The 16,777-nt window shown below is 35.4% G+C and overlaps 1 pseudogene; it reads right to left on the bottom strand.

The window, feature by feature from the left end:
• Positions 1 to 13,003: 13,003 nt before the first annotated feature.
• Positions 13,004 to 14,722, bottom strand: LOC101574712 (annotated as a pseudogene).
• Positions 14,723 to 16,777: the final 2,055 nt, after the last annotated feature.

Raw genomic sequence — 16,777 nt, 5'->3', positions numbered from 1 at the left:
GAGGATTGAACTCAGGCCCTTTCACTTGCCAAGGAAGTGCTCATTCCACTAAGCCATTTCCCTGTCCCCATAGCAAACTTTTGTTTTTGTTTTCAGCCTGTGTATTTTGTATAAACATGACTGTGACCATTTTCTGCACAGAATCCAAATATGATTATCTTTTCAAAATCATGGAATAAATTAGATTGTGACCTGAGGTATCACTGTTTGCATGTGTGTATCACATTTATTTGATATTGGTGAAATGACAGACCTATAGAAATCTCTTGGGAGGATAGGTAGGATCTCAGTACAACTATAAGGGGGTAAAGAGGATCATGTGGTGATGGAATTCTGAAACTTGACTATGATGATTACAGGAATTCATAAATACAGTGAAACTGAATAAAACTATACACACATACAAGAACAGGTAAAACCATTGAATTCTAAATAAGATCTATAGTTTATGCTATTGTCCATTTACTGGTTTTGATATTGACTATGGAAGATAAAGTAAGCCCGACCCTACTTAACAGTAAAGACAGACTGTACTTGTGATACAGTATTACAATTCCAGCATGACTTGAACTTAAGTTTATAAAGTATGAAGAGCCATCCAAAGCTTGGCCTCTGACAAAGTCACATCAAGTATGGAGACTCTGCAAAGCAGAGCTTCATATGGATACATCTCCACAAACCCTGGGAATTGTTAGGCTTATGATTCACATGAAAGAGAGTACATAATTAATCACCTAGAGTTTTGGCGTGACTTAATTAAGTGCATGAAGTTTTTACAGAGGTTGACTCTGTCTCCTACCCTGTAAAGCTGAACAAAGGGCCAAGCCTAAGCCAAGAACATTCAACAATAACAAGGAAGTTTAGAATCAAGATCATGAGGCAGTAAGAAAGTATCCCCGAGAGCAGAATTTCGGTAAGGCAGAAATAGAACAGAAAGAACAATGGTTGATTAAGTTTCCATGACTACTCCTAGTTTATACTGTGTATTCATATTAACCAAAATTAAAATTGTTTTTCGTTTATAGATGAAAGCCACATCTGTTAATCTTGCATGAAGAAAGCTTATGTAATCACTCCTATATAAATAAGGGCTATTGATTTTTGCTCTGGGTTGAAGAGACATATTCTTCTTCCTTCCTACCCCGACTCTGTTTCTCAGTCTTTCTTCTTCACAGCCGGCTTTCCTCTCTTCTCAGGTGTTCCTGGAAGCTGAAGCTGGACCTCAGCAACAAAGACCATTGATCCTTTTAGAGAGAAACTCAAGAAAGAGGTGGGAGGGGAACTGTGGATCAGCTTATTCAAGGAGTCATAACCAAATGTAGAAAGGGTTAAGATCAAGATAAAGGAAGACCTATACAAGAAATGTAACTTTTGCATTTGATAAGGTCAGCAGAAAAGGTGTAAAATGAGGTATAAAAAGTAAAGCCATATTAATATGCTGAGCTGTAAAATGCTCAAGTCAACAACTTCTGACATTGTCTGTCCTACAGATAACCCACTACTATTATGGAGTACTGGACTATATTGGATTATTTTTCTGAATTCATGCATCTACAATATTTAAATGACAATGGAATACCCATCTCTGATAAAACTAAATAAAAAAGGGATACAAATGAATGACCATTTTGTATCTGTATATTCAAAATAGTTAGAATAGATATAGAGCTACTTCCTCTTAATTCAGTGAGAAGAAATATTTGTGCAAATAGTGTTTGGACAAGATATCATGTCTGCATCTTGCACTATGAATAAACACTACAAAGACAACAATATTCACTGTATTAATTACTGAAACTGTCCTACTGATCGATTTTGAAACTGTAATGTTATTTGTTTCTCAATAAAATAAACAAAAATGTAGAAAGGGGATGTTGGTGTATGTGAAACTCACTTGGTTTTGCAACTGGAGCTTCTCAAAGTTAGACTACTATCCTCTCTGAGAAACTGATAGAGCCCCTACCTTCCAGTGTTAGCTGAAATGAACAGTAGATTCTCAGGCAACCTTGAATTTTTGATATGAGCACTTAAGGGGAGATTTTCTCTCTTAGCATCAAAGGCGCTCCCTCCAGAAGTGGCTCTCAGATAAGGGGTATTTTGCTTATAGAGAACATTTGTTACTGCATGGGTACATTTTTTTTATTAATACATTTCAATGATCACTGCTGCTGGTATCTAGTAGGTAGGAATGAGGAAAGTTGGAAACATTCAGTTATGTCTAAGACAATACAAAGCCTTCTGACCCAAAATAATAATACTGTTGGGGTTGAGAAATTGATCCTATAACTAGTTGTACAGATTTAATGGTTTCTAATCAAAATTGTCAAATATTTGAAGGAAATCTTAAATTTACATACTGTGCTTTTCTGCTGATCTATGGAAAGAAGCAATTAATGTTTTAATTTGTTTCATATCTTTTTTTCAAATGCTTTTCATTTTTGCCTTCTTCATTTCTTGTGTATTTCTCTTTTTTTTCTTCTTCCAATTTTTCCTGCATATATCTGGCAATATGAATAACTGAGTGGTAGACAACACTATGTATTACAACAAATACTGTGAAATTCATATTACTTTGTGAATAATAAAATCTGTATCACTTACAATTTTCTGTTTAAATTCTAATTTGTACTCTATAAAATAAAACATGTTGACATAAAATAGAAGGTTGCTTCCCACAATGAATTTAATCTATAATCTATATTTATGTAGCTATAGTTATAGATTTTATTATACCTCAGATTTGTTTTTTCAAAAATGACTGGCCAAGATCAATAAGCCTAATTTGGCTCTCTATAGCCAAATGTTAGCTAATGAGATGAGGTCAGATCTCTTTATCCTTAAGTTATCATGCAGTTTTTAAAATGAGATATGTCATAATTCAGGTCAATGCAAGGTAGTTGACATTCCTGTATAGAAAGATTACATGAATTCTAAAATCCTTGATTTAAATGATAACTACTTCAGTGAATATTTAATACCATATTATAAAATGGACTTTAATTTGGAAGATAAAGTAATCGCTTTGATAAGATTAAACACTTGTCAAAATAATTAATTTTAAAAGTGTGGAATAAGGCCATGTATGGTGTTGCAAGCCTGGAATCCCAGCCCTTAGGAGGCTGAGGCCCAAGTATCCCTGCTAGTTCAGGGCAAGCCTATACTACAAAGTGAGCTCAAGGCAGCCTCAATGGCACAGTCAAGCCCTGTTTCAAAAGGACTGGGAAAAAATGAATAAAATGATTTAATTTAGTCTGGTGTTTCCAAATTGATGCTTGTCGTTCTTATTATTATTATGGTATACATTTATCTTAAAATAAACTTACTTTGACTATATCTATCTATTTTTAATTAATATGGTTTCTACATTTTTCTTTTGACCAAGTTATTATCTCTTGCTAGACCAGCAATTTTATCATGTTTAAAATTTGAATATTAAACCTTATTATGATTTCAGACAATGAAAAAATATCTGTTAGAAAGCATACGGCATAAAATAATCTATAAATCACTTCTTTCTTTTACTTTTTCTTTTTTTGATATATTACTATTATGATTACCATAGTGAGAAATTAGGTTTTTCTTAAGAATTTTAAATCAGTGCCTTCCTGGATTAATAACTGCACATGTAAGGTGAATTTCTTGGGGGGAACTGCATTCCATCTATCTGTTACTGAGGTGGGACTAATAGTCAGGATAAACCAACAAAGGAGAAGAGGATAGTGAAATGAAAGAAATGCCACATTGCTCCACAGTCCAGTTTCACCAGGAACTGAAGTCGGATTGACCTCAAGCCATCTGAAAAAGAGACCCCAAAATAATAGAATCTCCAATCTGCTGTGAAGGGCTCCTGAATAAAGCTCACAGTTTGCACAGTCTACTCTTCTGCATTTTTTTTCTTCTTCTGTGAGGCGCAAGCACAATAGCACGGAGTGACCCAGCCACTCCCAGGGGTGCCGTGGCACATAAGCTGCAGTCCGCAGGTTAATAGGACTATGCTTCAGCACTCTGTCAAAACAAGGAATGATACATGCATCCCGTAGGGCACCAGCACCAGCATATGAAGTGCTGGGAAGCCCATCTAGCTTTCCAGAGAGGGCACTTTGTATAGCAAGCTCAAAACACTCTTGTGATACCATGTTATTCAGTGATATTAGCAAGGGCAGAGATCTGTGGAATATTTAAAATAAATCCACTTAATACACTGTTTCAATTATATACATTCTGCATATCCTTTGTATTGTAAAAACAGAGGCTAAGTCATCTTTGTTTATCCTATAGTTCATTTATAGAAGTTATTGTAATTCAGCAATGTCAATGTACCTAACAATACATCTTTATTTAGTATAGTTATTTGTGTGTGCTATATGGTTTTGGACCTATTGATGTGGTGATTATTCTACATGTATGATAATCAACTCTGTAAGAACATATGAATAAACTGTTGCTGGCAAAACAGGAGCGTGGGGAGAATCGAGATGTGCTCTGTGCATGTACCAGTTCCCCAGAAGGAAAGCAGTTATCATGTACTGTAAACATAAACTAGCAAAAATTTTCAAAGGAGAGCTGTTTTTAAATATAACCTGTTTCTTTAGATATTTATCCTGGAAAGTGTCAGAAACACTAACTAGCCCTTGATAAAGGTGAAAGCCCTGCGTACATAAACAGAAATAGATGGCAGTTAGGCTTGTGAGAGAATAAAATGCCAACAGGAGCATAAGACCATTCATAAGCTCAGGGTCAGGCTTTTTGGTTTTCAATACACAGGGAACGCAGCTACAGTCTTAGGCTAGTAGTAACTGTCTTTTGAGAAATTCCTATTTGTTGCCTGCAGGCCTTTCATTAAATAAATAAAGTGGGCCGACTCTGAGAAAGCAAACACTCTACCAAGGGCTGGATGTGATAGCAACTGAGAACCGATGGAAACTCAAATGCAGTAGAAAACCAGATGGAGCACTTATGATACAGCTGTTCGGAGGCTCTGCAGCAGCGGTTGGGTCATGTTATTGCTCATGGTAATAATAAAGTCTGATATAATTTCTCTACTCCAAACCCAGCTACTCACCTCTGCAATGATCTTGGAAGTGGGGTGGAGGAGATACACAGAATCAGTATATGGTTTGAACAGATATACATTCATGTTTGCTATATTAAGAAAGCAAAGATAAATTCAAGTATTATAGTCATGATGGACACAATCTCCAATGATAAAGTTGCTATTGATAATAAGGAATATTGATAATAACAAATTCCTGTCTGAAAGCATCCCTCGTAGCCACTTACCTAGACGTCAGAGTCAAAGACAAATTGAAAATACTGGAGCTATTCATTTCTAAAACCTTTTCCTAAAATGAGCTCAGATTATGACATTGTAGTGCCTTATTCTTAAAGTTTAGAAGCATTTTACTTTCAGTTATTTAAGGAAAGAACTAAAAAGATGACAAATTTTCTGAACAGGAAAGAAATAATGTTTTGTACCTATAAAATAAATGCATGATTTATAATATGCATCAAAATTGTATAGTTGGGTAATATATTCCATTTGCAATGTTTAATCAGTAATGGGGATGAATAGAATGCAAGATTCTCTTCATTGGCTTGATCTCTACAAAAATGAAATAAGCGAAGTATACATATATTATACACTGTGCACCTCATTTAAATCTGATTCAGAAATATTTCATTTGCTATTTGGTTGGGGATAAAGAGTCACATCAGATTAAGTAGCCTTTTGGGTATAACTTATAGAACTCATTATATAGATTTTAAGTTTTATTTTTAAAGACACTATATTCATCTAAGGTTAGGATGTTTAGTCAATGTTTCTATTTTTCCACAAAAGAAGAAATACAAGTTTCTTTATATAATCCGAGCTTATTTATTTATTCTTCTATTTATTAGTAGGGCCTAGATACTCATTATTAACTGCAAAGGCATGATTGTATAGCTGATGGAATTTGATGCCAAACTTTTAATTTCATTCCTCTGGGTAGAGTTGTACAACATACAATTTTGTTCACTTCAGGTAATATTTCATTTAAAAAAAAAAAAACCTTTCAGAAGTTCCCTTCCTTAGGAAAGTAGCTTTTTGGCCTTACACTACCTACTTCTATGTTGTTATGAAAACCAATAGTTTTGTTCAGTTTTTCTTATCACAGTAAATTTATACTGGCTTAGTTTTTCACTGTAAATCCTCCAACAATTTAATTATAAACACTTTGTATCATTTTAATTTTTTTAGATAATTTATTTTGAAACAATTTCAAACAAAATATTTCAAGTACATTATAAATAATTAATTTTTCTCCATGTTTTTGATCTTGAGTTAGTTTCCTTGTACTTCACAGGAACCATTTTAATTCTAGTAATATAATCACAAAAATACAGGCAGAATGTAAATTTCAGATACAGAACTATTACATTTGAACCATTTACATTAAGAAATTCAATGAATTAACAGTAAGCAGAGAAGGAAGAGGTATTTTACAATAAATATTATTGCCCTTAATTTTTTTATAAAGGTGAATAAAATTATTTTAAAATATGTATTTCTAACTAGCATCTTGCATGTACTATTTTAATTTATCCATCTGACAGCTAAGGTACCTTCTAAATAATCATTAATATTTTATGGATTTAATGGAAACAATACTTTTGAGAGAAGTGAGCTAACAAATATGAACTATAAAATTGCCCAAGTGGTGAATATAATTTTTAGCTGATTTTTCTGATTTCAGTGAATAAAATTCTTCAAATTCAGACTTAGTGTCATCCGCTGTATAAGGAAAGAGACACATTTTTTTGCTCTTACTGGGACATCAGCATTTAGTAGTTTTCCAGTAGCAAATTGTTACCCCAGGTAGCTTTCAAAGGTATTAAATTGTTTTCTTCACCGGGTTAATTGCATTTCTTTGTTTGCTTTAGACTTCCTTAATACAGTTATACTTAGCTGAAGATAGAATCTCTATTGAAAATCATTTCTGCACTGTGTAATTATCTAATACCTAGTAACCTCTCAGGAAGGGCTTGCAGCTCAAAAATAAAAAGCATATTTTTTTCATAAATTTGTCACAGTTACCATAGAAATAGAAGTAGAAACAAAAGTGAGACAATGACAAAAGAATAAATGGAAAAATTTCTCATTCCAGCACATATAGATAATATGAGATATTGTTTTTCTCCAGCCTTTCTGTACCTACGCATTTGAATTTTGTAACACTTCAAATTTTTTTTAGGTACTTGATTAAAACAACAATGATTGTCCTATATTTTCTCAGAAGTGTATATGATTTTATTTGTAGGATGTTATAGTATATGATTCTAACAGATACACATTTATTAGCAAATGAAATGTACATTATATGGTCATTATATGTTTCTGGGGATGGCGGGTAGAGGTAAAGACAACAGAGTGGTGTGTGCTGGACTCGTAGACTAGCCTTTCTTTGCCTCTATCTTATTTAGTTTTTAACAACACTCTTTTACAATACCATGATGTTTAGTTTGTCAGTTACTGATCTAAGATAAGGAGTAATTACTACAATTTAAGAAATCAAGTGAACAATTTTCACTTGGTAGTATGGCATATTCATCATTTTGCTACTAATAGTTAAAATACTGTAGGAATAAGATACCTCTACTTTTATTTTCACTGTTGGCAAGGAGATATTCACTAATATATTCATATTTTTAATTTCTTATTTGGTATCTGATTCATTTCAACTTCATTACAACATTTTTGATGACATTTCTGATAAATCTAAAGAAGTCTCAAAATTGAGGGATGGTCAGATAGCTCAGAGCATTAAGGCGTGTGCTTATGGGTCAGGAGTTTGATCCCTGGCCCACCATGCTGGCCCTGTCCCCAGGGCACACTAAGACAGCAACTGAGACTGGGAATGATGGTGTACACCTGTAATCCCAGCGTTTGGGAGGCTGAAAACAGGAGAATAACTTTAAGTCTAATCTGTATAGTGAGTCCCTGTAGACCCTGTAAACCCTGTACTAAATACATAAAAAAGAACCATCAAAAATGAAAAGTTTAATACTATTGAAATGCTTATATATTATATAAAAATTTTAATAGAACACTTAAAATTTGAGACAATTTTCCTAGAGTTACAAAACACTTTACATTCATGTTAGTGCATATATGTGAAATTTTTCAAAATGCCATTAAAATATTGAGTTTAATAAAAGGTTTTCCATGTAAAACTAATGTATAAGATAATAGAAATTTTATAATCAAATTTTACTATGAAAATTACCTTCCACATAACTATCAAATACAATTAAGTGTAAGACTATATAAGATTTTATAACTGTGCAACTTTTATATAACTTTTCATAGTTAAGGAATGTGATTACAGAGGGTATAATTCTGTATTCAGAACATATCAATATTCCAAAAATTACCATGTAAATTCATAAATTTAAAGAATAAAAAATAAATAGGAAAATTATCATAAATAATATCTTACTCATAAATAAATTTAGTGAACTAAAAGCACATGATACCTGACTGTAGCTCTTGTAAAATTGAATTCTTTATATCTAATACTGGGATAAATTATGTAATGAGTTAAAGTTAATTTTCTGTTCTCTTCTTTTTTATAAGAATGTATTAGGTTGTTACGGGGTCTCACTATACAGCTCAGACTTGTGGTGATCCTCCTGCTTTCGGCCTCCCCAGCACTGGGATTATAGGTGTGTGCAACCGTGCCTGGACTCTGGCTGGATCAGCCCTCTCTAAGGGCAGGCTGGCAGAGCATGTGGTGCTGGGGATCAAACCGTGGTCCCTGTGCCTGCCTAAGCTTGCCTGAGCAGACACTTTAGTCTACTAAGCTGTTTCTGGCCCCTAAAGGTAATTTTAAAAAGCTGTAAAAATTAGCTTCATGAATGTAAATTTGTTATTTAGAAAATATTGTTCTTATGTAATCCTTGTAAGAAAAAAATACAGCTAGGAAGGCTGCTTATTAGCTTTGGCCTGCCTTAGTTACTCTTTAGAAGTGGAGAAAGAGAAAACTGTCATTTTGTCTTTTACTTAAGTAGCCACTTCTATTGCTCCATTTTCTATATATCCTGGACTATGATATCTTAGGAAATTTCAAAATAAGTACTGTAAATATTTTGGAGTATACATTTTGTAAAATATATCCTTACCATTTTACCAGTAGTAGCAATTTAGCAAAATTTTCTTCTGAAACTTTATCAATTTTACATGAAAGAGTTGTGAGACTTACAGTTAACATTCTCATATTTGCAGTATATCTTTGCTTAAAAATGCTAATTGATTAAACTTTTTGATAACTAAATCTTTTTAGCTTAATAAACACATTTAGATTAAAAATATGATTCTATTTTATTGCTTCATAATATTTCTGAACAGTATAACCTGTCTTATAAAATAATTGTTTTTCATTGAATTCCAGTGAGTCTTATTCTATAGTTTCAAATTTCAGTTCCCGGAATGGTTTCAGTGTATTACTTGCAAAGTATTCTTGACTTAAAAAGGTCTACTGAACCATTTAACTCGTGAACAAGAGAGTATACTGTTAGTGTAAATTATGTAAAAAATAAATTATGCATTAATAATAAAAGGAGAAGTTTGTTTCATTGCACAACTGAAAACTGCTGAACATTTAGATTAGAAAGCTTCTTTTACATCAAACTTTTTATCCTTGCAATTCAAAGAAACGTTCTTCTTAAACTTAACCAAAAAAATTGTATACATTTAAAGTCTACATTATGCAATCAAGAAATCCTTATTTTGATTCTGCAGCTATTGAACAGTAAGGTACAAGTAACGAACTCATCAGAATTCAGTTTGTTTTGAGAACCATTAAAATCTAGTGGAGAGTATCAGTGGGCAGCTACATGTAAGTACCAAATGTAGCACAGAATATTGCGATTGTAAATAGAACAACATAAATGATGAGTTATCCATGTTCTATCCAATTTACTTGTATCTCCAGAAAATTTTGAAGTATGATTTAAAATTTTAAGTATTTCCACAACCTATTGCTTAAGGATTCATCCAAGGAAACATACTATATCCTGTTAAATCAGTGTGATTTCTTTCGAAGAAGTGTTAATTATACAAACATGATTCTGGTTTTCATTCTGTTTTGTTTTGGCCTTCTGCAGTTAGGTTGTGCTAAAGATTTATTGGTAAGTTTATTTTGCCTGAGGGTAATAACTGGGAAAGTTGAAACAATCATTTGTCCAGTGTAAAACTATTTCACTGTGATTAAAATTGTTTTTATATTTTACCATACTTTCATAAGATTTAAAAATGAGCATTAATTAAGCATCAACTCTTTCCCAGATCTTCTGCTAAACATTTTATATTTTCTCAATTTATTTAAGACAAGATGAATAAATTATTACCAAGAACTATGTATTTATTAGTTCTTCAATATAAAAATGCTAATGGAAAGATTTTGACTTCATTTTTTTGTTTTTGTTTTTGTTTTAAGGAAGGGTCTATAAGGCGTTCAAGGTCTCACTATTAAATCCAACTTGTAATGATTCTCCTTTTTACAGCCTCCCAAGAGCTGGGATTACAGGCACGTGTCACCACACACAGTCTCTTGTTTCAGCGCGCCTTGGGGGCGGGGGTGGGGCAGGCACTGCAGGCCCGGGTATCGAACCCCTGGCCCCTGAGCTTGCTCACAGGGGCTTTAATCTGCTGAGCTATTTGGACTACTTACTTTATATTTAAGAAATTTTGTCCAAAACAGGGCTTTAGAGGATACTAATACAATCTTTAAAAAATATAACATTGCAGAAAATGAATGCTTACCACTGTATACGAATGAAATATTACCATCTAAACACATTAGTATTATGATTGTTTGTTGATTGATTGATTCATTGATTGCAGTACTGGAGATGAAACTCAGGGACATTGCACTTGCCACACAGGCACTTATGCCACTGAGCTATCTCCCTGGTCCACATTTTAATATACCAAAATTACAGTTGTTTAAATGCAATAGAAAAAAAATACCCTCCTCCAATTCCAGGAGCATCATAAATGCAAGATTTGTAGTACATTTTACACTTCAGTCTACACAAAGAAAGCAATTTAACACTTGGCTATGTGTTTGCATTTGTTATCTTTTTGAATAATATGTCCTACACTTGAGTGTCTTTTTTACTTTTAATTTAAGAAGAAATATAAAATCACAGAATTTTCTTTTGTTGAAAACACTTTTTTGATTCACTAATTATGTATTATTATCTTAGGGATGGGCTATGACTGGCCTTCCAGAGTTTTTATTATAAAGGAATTCACTGACAGGTGCATACTTCTTACCAGACAACAAAATCTCCCATAAAATTTGAATATAGGCACAGCATTTTGTTATAGTCAAAGAGCAGTTTTAAAATTTAGGATTGACTTAGATGCAGGGACCGGAGTTCGATCCCCAGCATCCCATGCTATCCCCCACCCCTGGGGCATGCTGAGAGGGTAACAGACTAGGCGTGGTGTCAGTTCTAAGAGATGCTAAAATCCTCATAGTTTCAGCATTGTGGAAAAGTCCAAGTCTCAAGTCTTCATCCAGATGTAAGGCAAACATTTGTTTGCAAGATTCTACATGAATGAGGAGTTAAACACTTACAACATTCAATGACACAAGATACACATTTCTATTCCAAAAGTTATAAACAGTGATACAAAGAATTGGGACCAAGGCAAGTCCAGATTCCATCAGGGCAAACATTAAGTCCTCAAACAGTTTCATGTACTGAATCTGAGGCAGTTTCTGGCACCTTGTAAGCTCCAATGTGCTTGAATGGCTCCACCCCTGGGACACGTCTGGTGGCGATAGTTCCACAGCTGCTTTTATAGATCCTCTTTGAAGCTTTCCTTAGATAATCAGGAAATGTCCGAACTTCTGGGGTCTCCTTTGCACATTAGGCTTCACATTCACAGACTCACACATGGATTTGTGAAAGAAAGGCACATTCTCTGGCCTCCCAGCATTTTCAAAATTTCTGTGGAAGCCTCACTGACCACAGAACAATTCCATTCTGCAGGCACCCAACCAGCTCTACATGGATGATGCTGAGTTCTGCTGCCAACTGGAGCAGTAGCTTGGCTTCCCTTTCTTGTGGTTGTAGGACTTTAATGCCTGAATCAATGAGCACTCTGCATCCAATTTGAAAGAACAAATTTTCTATGCCACAGCTATTTTAGAACATGGTGCTCTGTGGCAATATGGTAGCCAGGTTTTTATTTACATTCCCATGATGTTTAGCAATAGTCAACCATTTACAGCATGCCTGTTAGTCATTTACGTGTCTCCTTTGAACAATTCCTGTATACGTCTATTGCCCATTTTAATCAGATTATTATTATTATTATCTCAAGTATCTCAGATTTATAGTTTTGAATTATTTTTCAACTTTTGTATCCATTTTCTGTTTATCCCAGTCTGATTATTCAGAAGACTGTTTTGGGGCCAGGGAGAAAGCTCAGCGGACTAAGCACTTGCTTTGGCAAGCGCAGGGACCAGGGTTCAAACCGGATCTTACATGCTTCACTGGCCCCACCTTATGGGGCGCTCTAGGCCAGTGGCTGTGTCCAGACGTAGTGGCACATGCCTGTAATCCCAATACTAGGGAGGCTGAAAACAGGAGGATCACTACAAGTCCCAGCTGCTTAGTGAGTCCCTGTACCAAATACATTAAAAAAAAAAGACTTTATTCTATTTTTTTTCTCATTAAGCTTTAATGGGTCTCAAAATTCTGTGACAGATTTTTGGTCAAGTTGTTTCCATTAAAAATATTGATTTTAAAATCAATATTAAAAAAATCTTAGAAAAATAAAACCTAATAACTTAAAAACTGCCACACCATCCCCCCCCAAAAAAAAAAGATTCACAAAACATACTCCTTTCCTTTTGAAGGTTTTAGGAACCATTGTTATCATTAATCAGTCTTTCACTATTGAACTTAAATGGCCAATTGGGAGAAATAGTTCTGAGACTGATCTTCCACTGCTGATTAAGACTGGAGTGGCAGATGTTAGGGATAATATTCATTTAGCCTTCTGAGCTGTCTGGGAAGACTTGGTGACCTTGACAGCTCCAGCAGCTTTCTTGTCTACAGCTTTGATTACAGCTGCAGCAACTGTCTGTCTCATATCATATACAGTGAAAGGACCCCGAGGTGGGTAGTCAGAGAAGCTCTTGACACACATGGGCTTGCCTAGGACTATGTCAACAAAGGAAGCGTCACCAGATTTCAAAAAGCTTGGGCCCGTCTTCCAGCTTCTTACTAGACAGGTGGCCAATGTTTTCTTTCAGCTCAGCAAACTTGCAAGTTATGTGAGCTGCATGACAATCCAGTATAGGGGCATAGCCAGCACTGATCTGGCCTGGATGGTTCAGGATAATTACCTGAAGGGCTGGGGATATAGCTCAATGGCTTAAGCGCCTGCCTGGCAAGTGCAAGGTCCTGAGTTCAATCCCTAGTACCATAAATAAATAAATAAATAAATAAATAAATAAATAAATAAATAAAATCACTTGAGCAGTAAAACCAGCTGCTTCCATTGGTGGGTCATTATTGCTGTCACCCAAAACACTGCCACACTGGACATCTTTCACAGATACGTTCTTGACATTGAAGCCCACATTGTCGCCAGGAATAACTTCACACAAAGCTTCATGGTGCATTTCAACAGACTTGACTTCAGATGTGACATTGACTGGAACAAAGGTAACCACAGTGCGGAGTTTGAGAACACCAGTCCCCACTCAGCCCACAGGGACAGGGCCAATACCACCAATTTTGTAAACGTTCTGTAGGAGCAGCCACAAAGGCTTGTCAGTTGGGGGAGTGGGTGGAGGGATGCAATCCAAAGCTTCAAGTATTGGTTCTGCTGGCATTGTCATCTTACAAGTGACTTTCCATCTTTTGAACCAAAGCATATTAGCACTTGGCTCCAGCGTGTTGTCACCATTTCACCCAGATTTTTTTTTTTTTTTTTTCAGAACCGGGGATTGAAATCAGACCCTTGTGCTTGCCAGAGAAGTGCTTATTCTACTGAGCTATCTCCCCAGCCCTAATAATTTTTTTTTTCAGAACCAAGGATTGAACTCAAGCCCTCGCACTTGCCAAGCAAGTGCTTACTCTACTGAGCTATGTCCCAGGCCCTCATCCAGAAATTGGCCCAAAAGCTATGGTGTTAGGGCTATAGCCGATTTTCTTGATGTAGGTGCCGACTTCCTTAACAATTTCCTCATATCTCTTCCTGCTATAGGGCAGCTCAGTGGGATCCATTTTGTCAACACCCACAATTAAGTGTTTCACACCCAGTGTGTAAGCCAGAAGGGCATGCTCACAGGACTCCCCATTCTTGGAGATACCAGCTTCGAATTCACCAACACCAGCAGAAACAATCAGGACAGCATAGTCAATGTGAGATGTGCCTATAATCATGTTTTTGAAGAAGTCTCTGTGTCCAGGGGCATCAGTGATGCTCACATAGTGCTTGCTGGTCTCAGATTTCCGCAGGGGATGTCAACGGTGATACCACACTCACATTCAGCTACCAGCTTGTCCCCATCTCAACAGCCTCCTTCTCAAATTTTTTGATGGTTCTTGTGTTGATGCCACCACATTTGTAGATCAGATGGCCGGTGGTGGTGGACTTGCTGGAGTCCTGGCGTCTGATGAGGATGATACAAATGTGAGTCTTTTCCTTTCCCATGTTGACTTTGATTTATTGGTGGTTTTCACTACACCTGTGCTCTTGCAGCACACCCATTGAGAAAAAGCTGTTTTCATTCTATTGTGTTTTTTAGAAATTTTATCAAAACTCAGTTGGCTTTAGGGGTGTGAGTTTACCTCCAAACTCCCTACTCTGTTTAATTTATCTCTGTATCTATTTCTATGCCAATACTTTGCTATTTTGATTACTAAACGTGGTAATATGTTTTGAAGTTAGTTATATTTTTCAAGTTAAATTAAGTATCATTATTTCAATGGTAATGACATCAAAACTGTAGGTTGTTTGGGGTTATGTATTAGCTTTCTGTCACTGGGGTAAAATTCCTGAGGTCATCAATGTATAAAGGGGAAAGAGTTTCGGGGTGTGATTTCAGAGTTCCTGGTCTCTAGCCATTTGGCCCCTTAAGCTCTGTGGCAGCAGAGCACACTATGGTGGAAACATATGGCGGAGAAGGCTGCTCCCCTCATGGGACCAGGAAACAAGAGAGAGAAAAGGCACTGCGGACCAAAATTACCTTCAAGGAAACATCCTCAATGGCCTATTTACTTCCTTTATGTTCCACCTGCTCAAGTTTCAACCATTTCCCAATAATGCCACAGACTGCTGATCAAGCCTTTAAGACATGCGACTTTTTTTTTTTTTTTTTTTTTTTTTTTTTTTTTTTGTATTTTAGTAAGGGTCTACAGGATCTCACTACCTAGATTGGACTCATAGTGATTCTTCTGGGTTCAGGCTCTCAAAGAGCAACCGTGCCCAGCCTCAAACATCATCTGAGCAACACGGGGGCAGGGCCAGTGGGCATACCAGGGATGGCATCCCAGCCGCTGTGCGCTGAGCTATTATACTTTGGTAGCTACACTTTATCCAAATGTAAAGCAAACATTTTAACAATATTAAATCTTATAATTCATTAATGCAGGCTGTCTTTCCTTTTTTTTTTTTTTTTTTTTTTCATTTTGGGACAGGGTCCACAGGGTGTTCAGGGTCTCACTGCTAGATCAGACTTGAAGTGATCCTCCTATTTACAGCCTCCCAAGAGCCCTGGAGGCTGGGCTGGCACAGCAGGTTCGGGAAATTGAACGCTGGGCCCCTGCACCTGCTTGCAGGCCCTTTAATCAGCTGAGCTATTTGGCTGGCCCTTGTCTTTCCATTTTTAGATCTTCTCAAATTTCTTTTTTTTTTAAATAAATTTAATTGTGGGGAAATTCCCTGTCTATTAAATTTATTCCTAAGTACGCTTTTAGGAATTGTAAATGCAGTCTCTTTCTTGATTCCTCTTTCATGTAACTTGCTGTTAGTGTTTAAAAACTATTGAATTTTAAGTACTGATTTTATTTCCTACATCATTTTGAATTTGTCTATAGTTCTAATAGTTGCTTGGTGGAATTTTTGGGTTTTCTTTATACATAATCTCATTATCCCAAGTAGTGCAAAACAAGAGTTGGAAAAAGCAATACCCAAAATAAAAAATAAGGCAACCCAAAACTTAAGGGAATGAGAAATTGGTACTGTAAGTAAGACATCTATCTGATCTCTTTCATTGAAGAGTAAAAACAAAGAGTTGCTACTGTTAAATAGAAAGTACTGTATAACAACATCACAATTACATGGGGCAAAAACATAGATTCATAAAATGCTAAGATGGAACAATAAATTGACTTTACTTGAGTTTACACATTCTTTCCCTTAAGCAGTAAAATGCATTTAGTAAAGAATTCATACTAATTTTTAAAAACTATTAATATTTATCTCACATGGTTATCCTGATCATTAAAAGCTGCAATGTGGTTATATGTGAAGACACATGCTTCTCTGGGATTATACTGGGATTATATCAAACTGAATCATAATCTACAACAGAGCACAAGCATGTAGAATGCATGTTTGAAGAATAACACCTAGAAAGCTAGCATAAGCTCAAGTTCTTGTTTCTGCACTGAAATAATTATACTACCAATCGATGTTTACTGTACTTGGGAATTATTTTCTAGGTATGCCTCAGCCTGGATGTTATTTTCTTTTTTTCTTACAAAA

Source organism: Octodon degus, unplaced genomic scaffold, assembly GCF_000260255.1.
Source record: "Octodon degus isolate 3935 unplaced genomic scaffold, OctDeg1.0 scaffold00013, whole genome shotgun sequence".
Classification (NCBI taxonomy): Eukaryota; Metazoa; Chordata; class Mammalia; order Rodentia; family Octodontidae; genus Octodon; species Octodon degus.
Note: the sequence above shows the minus strand (reverse complement) of the source record. Positions and strands in the feature narration are given on the sequence as shown.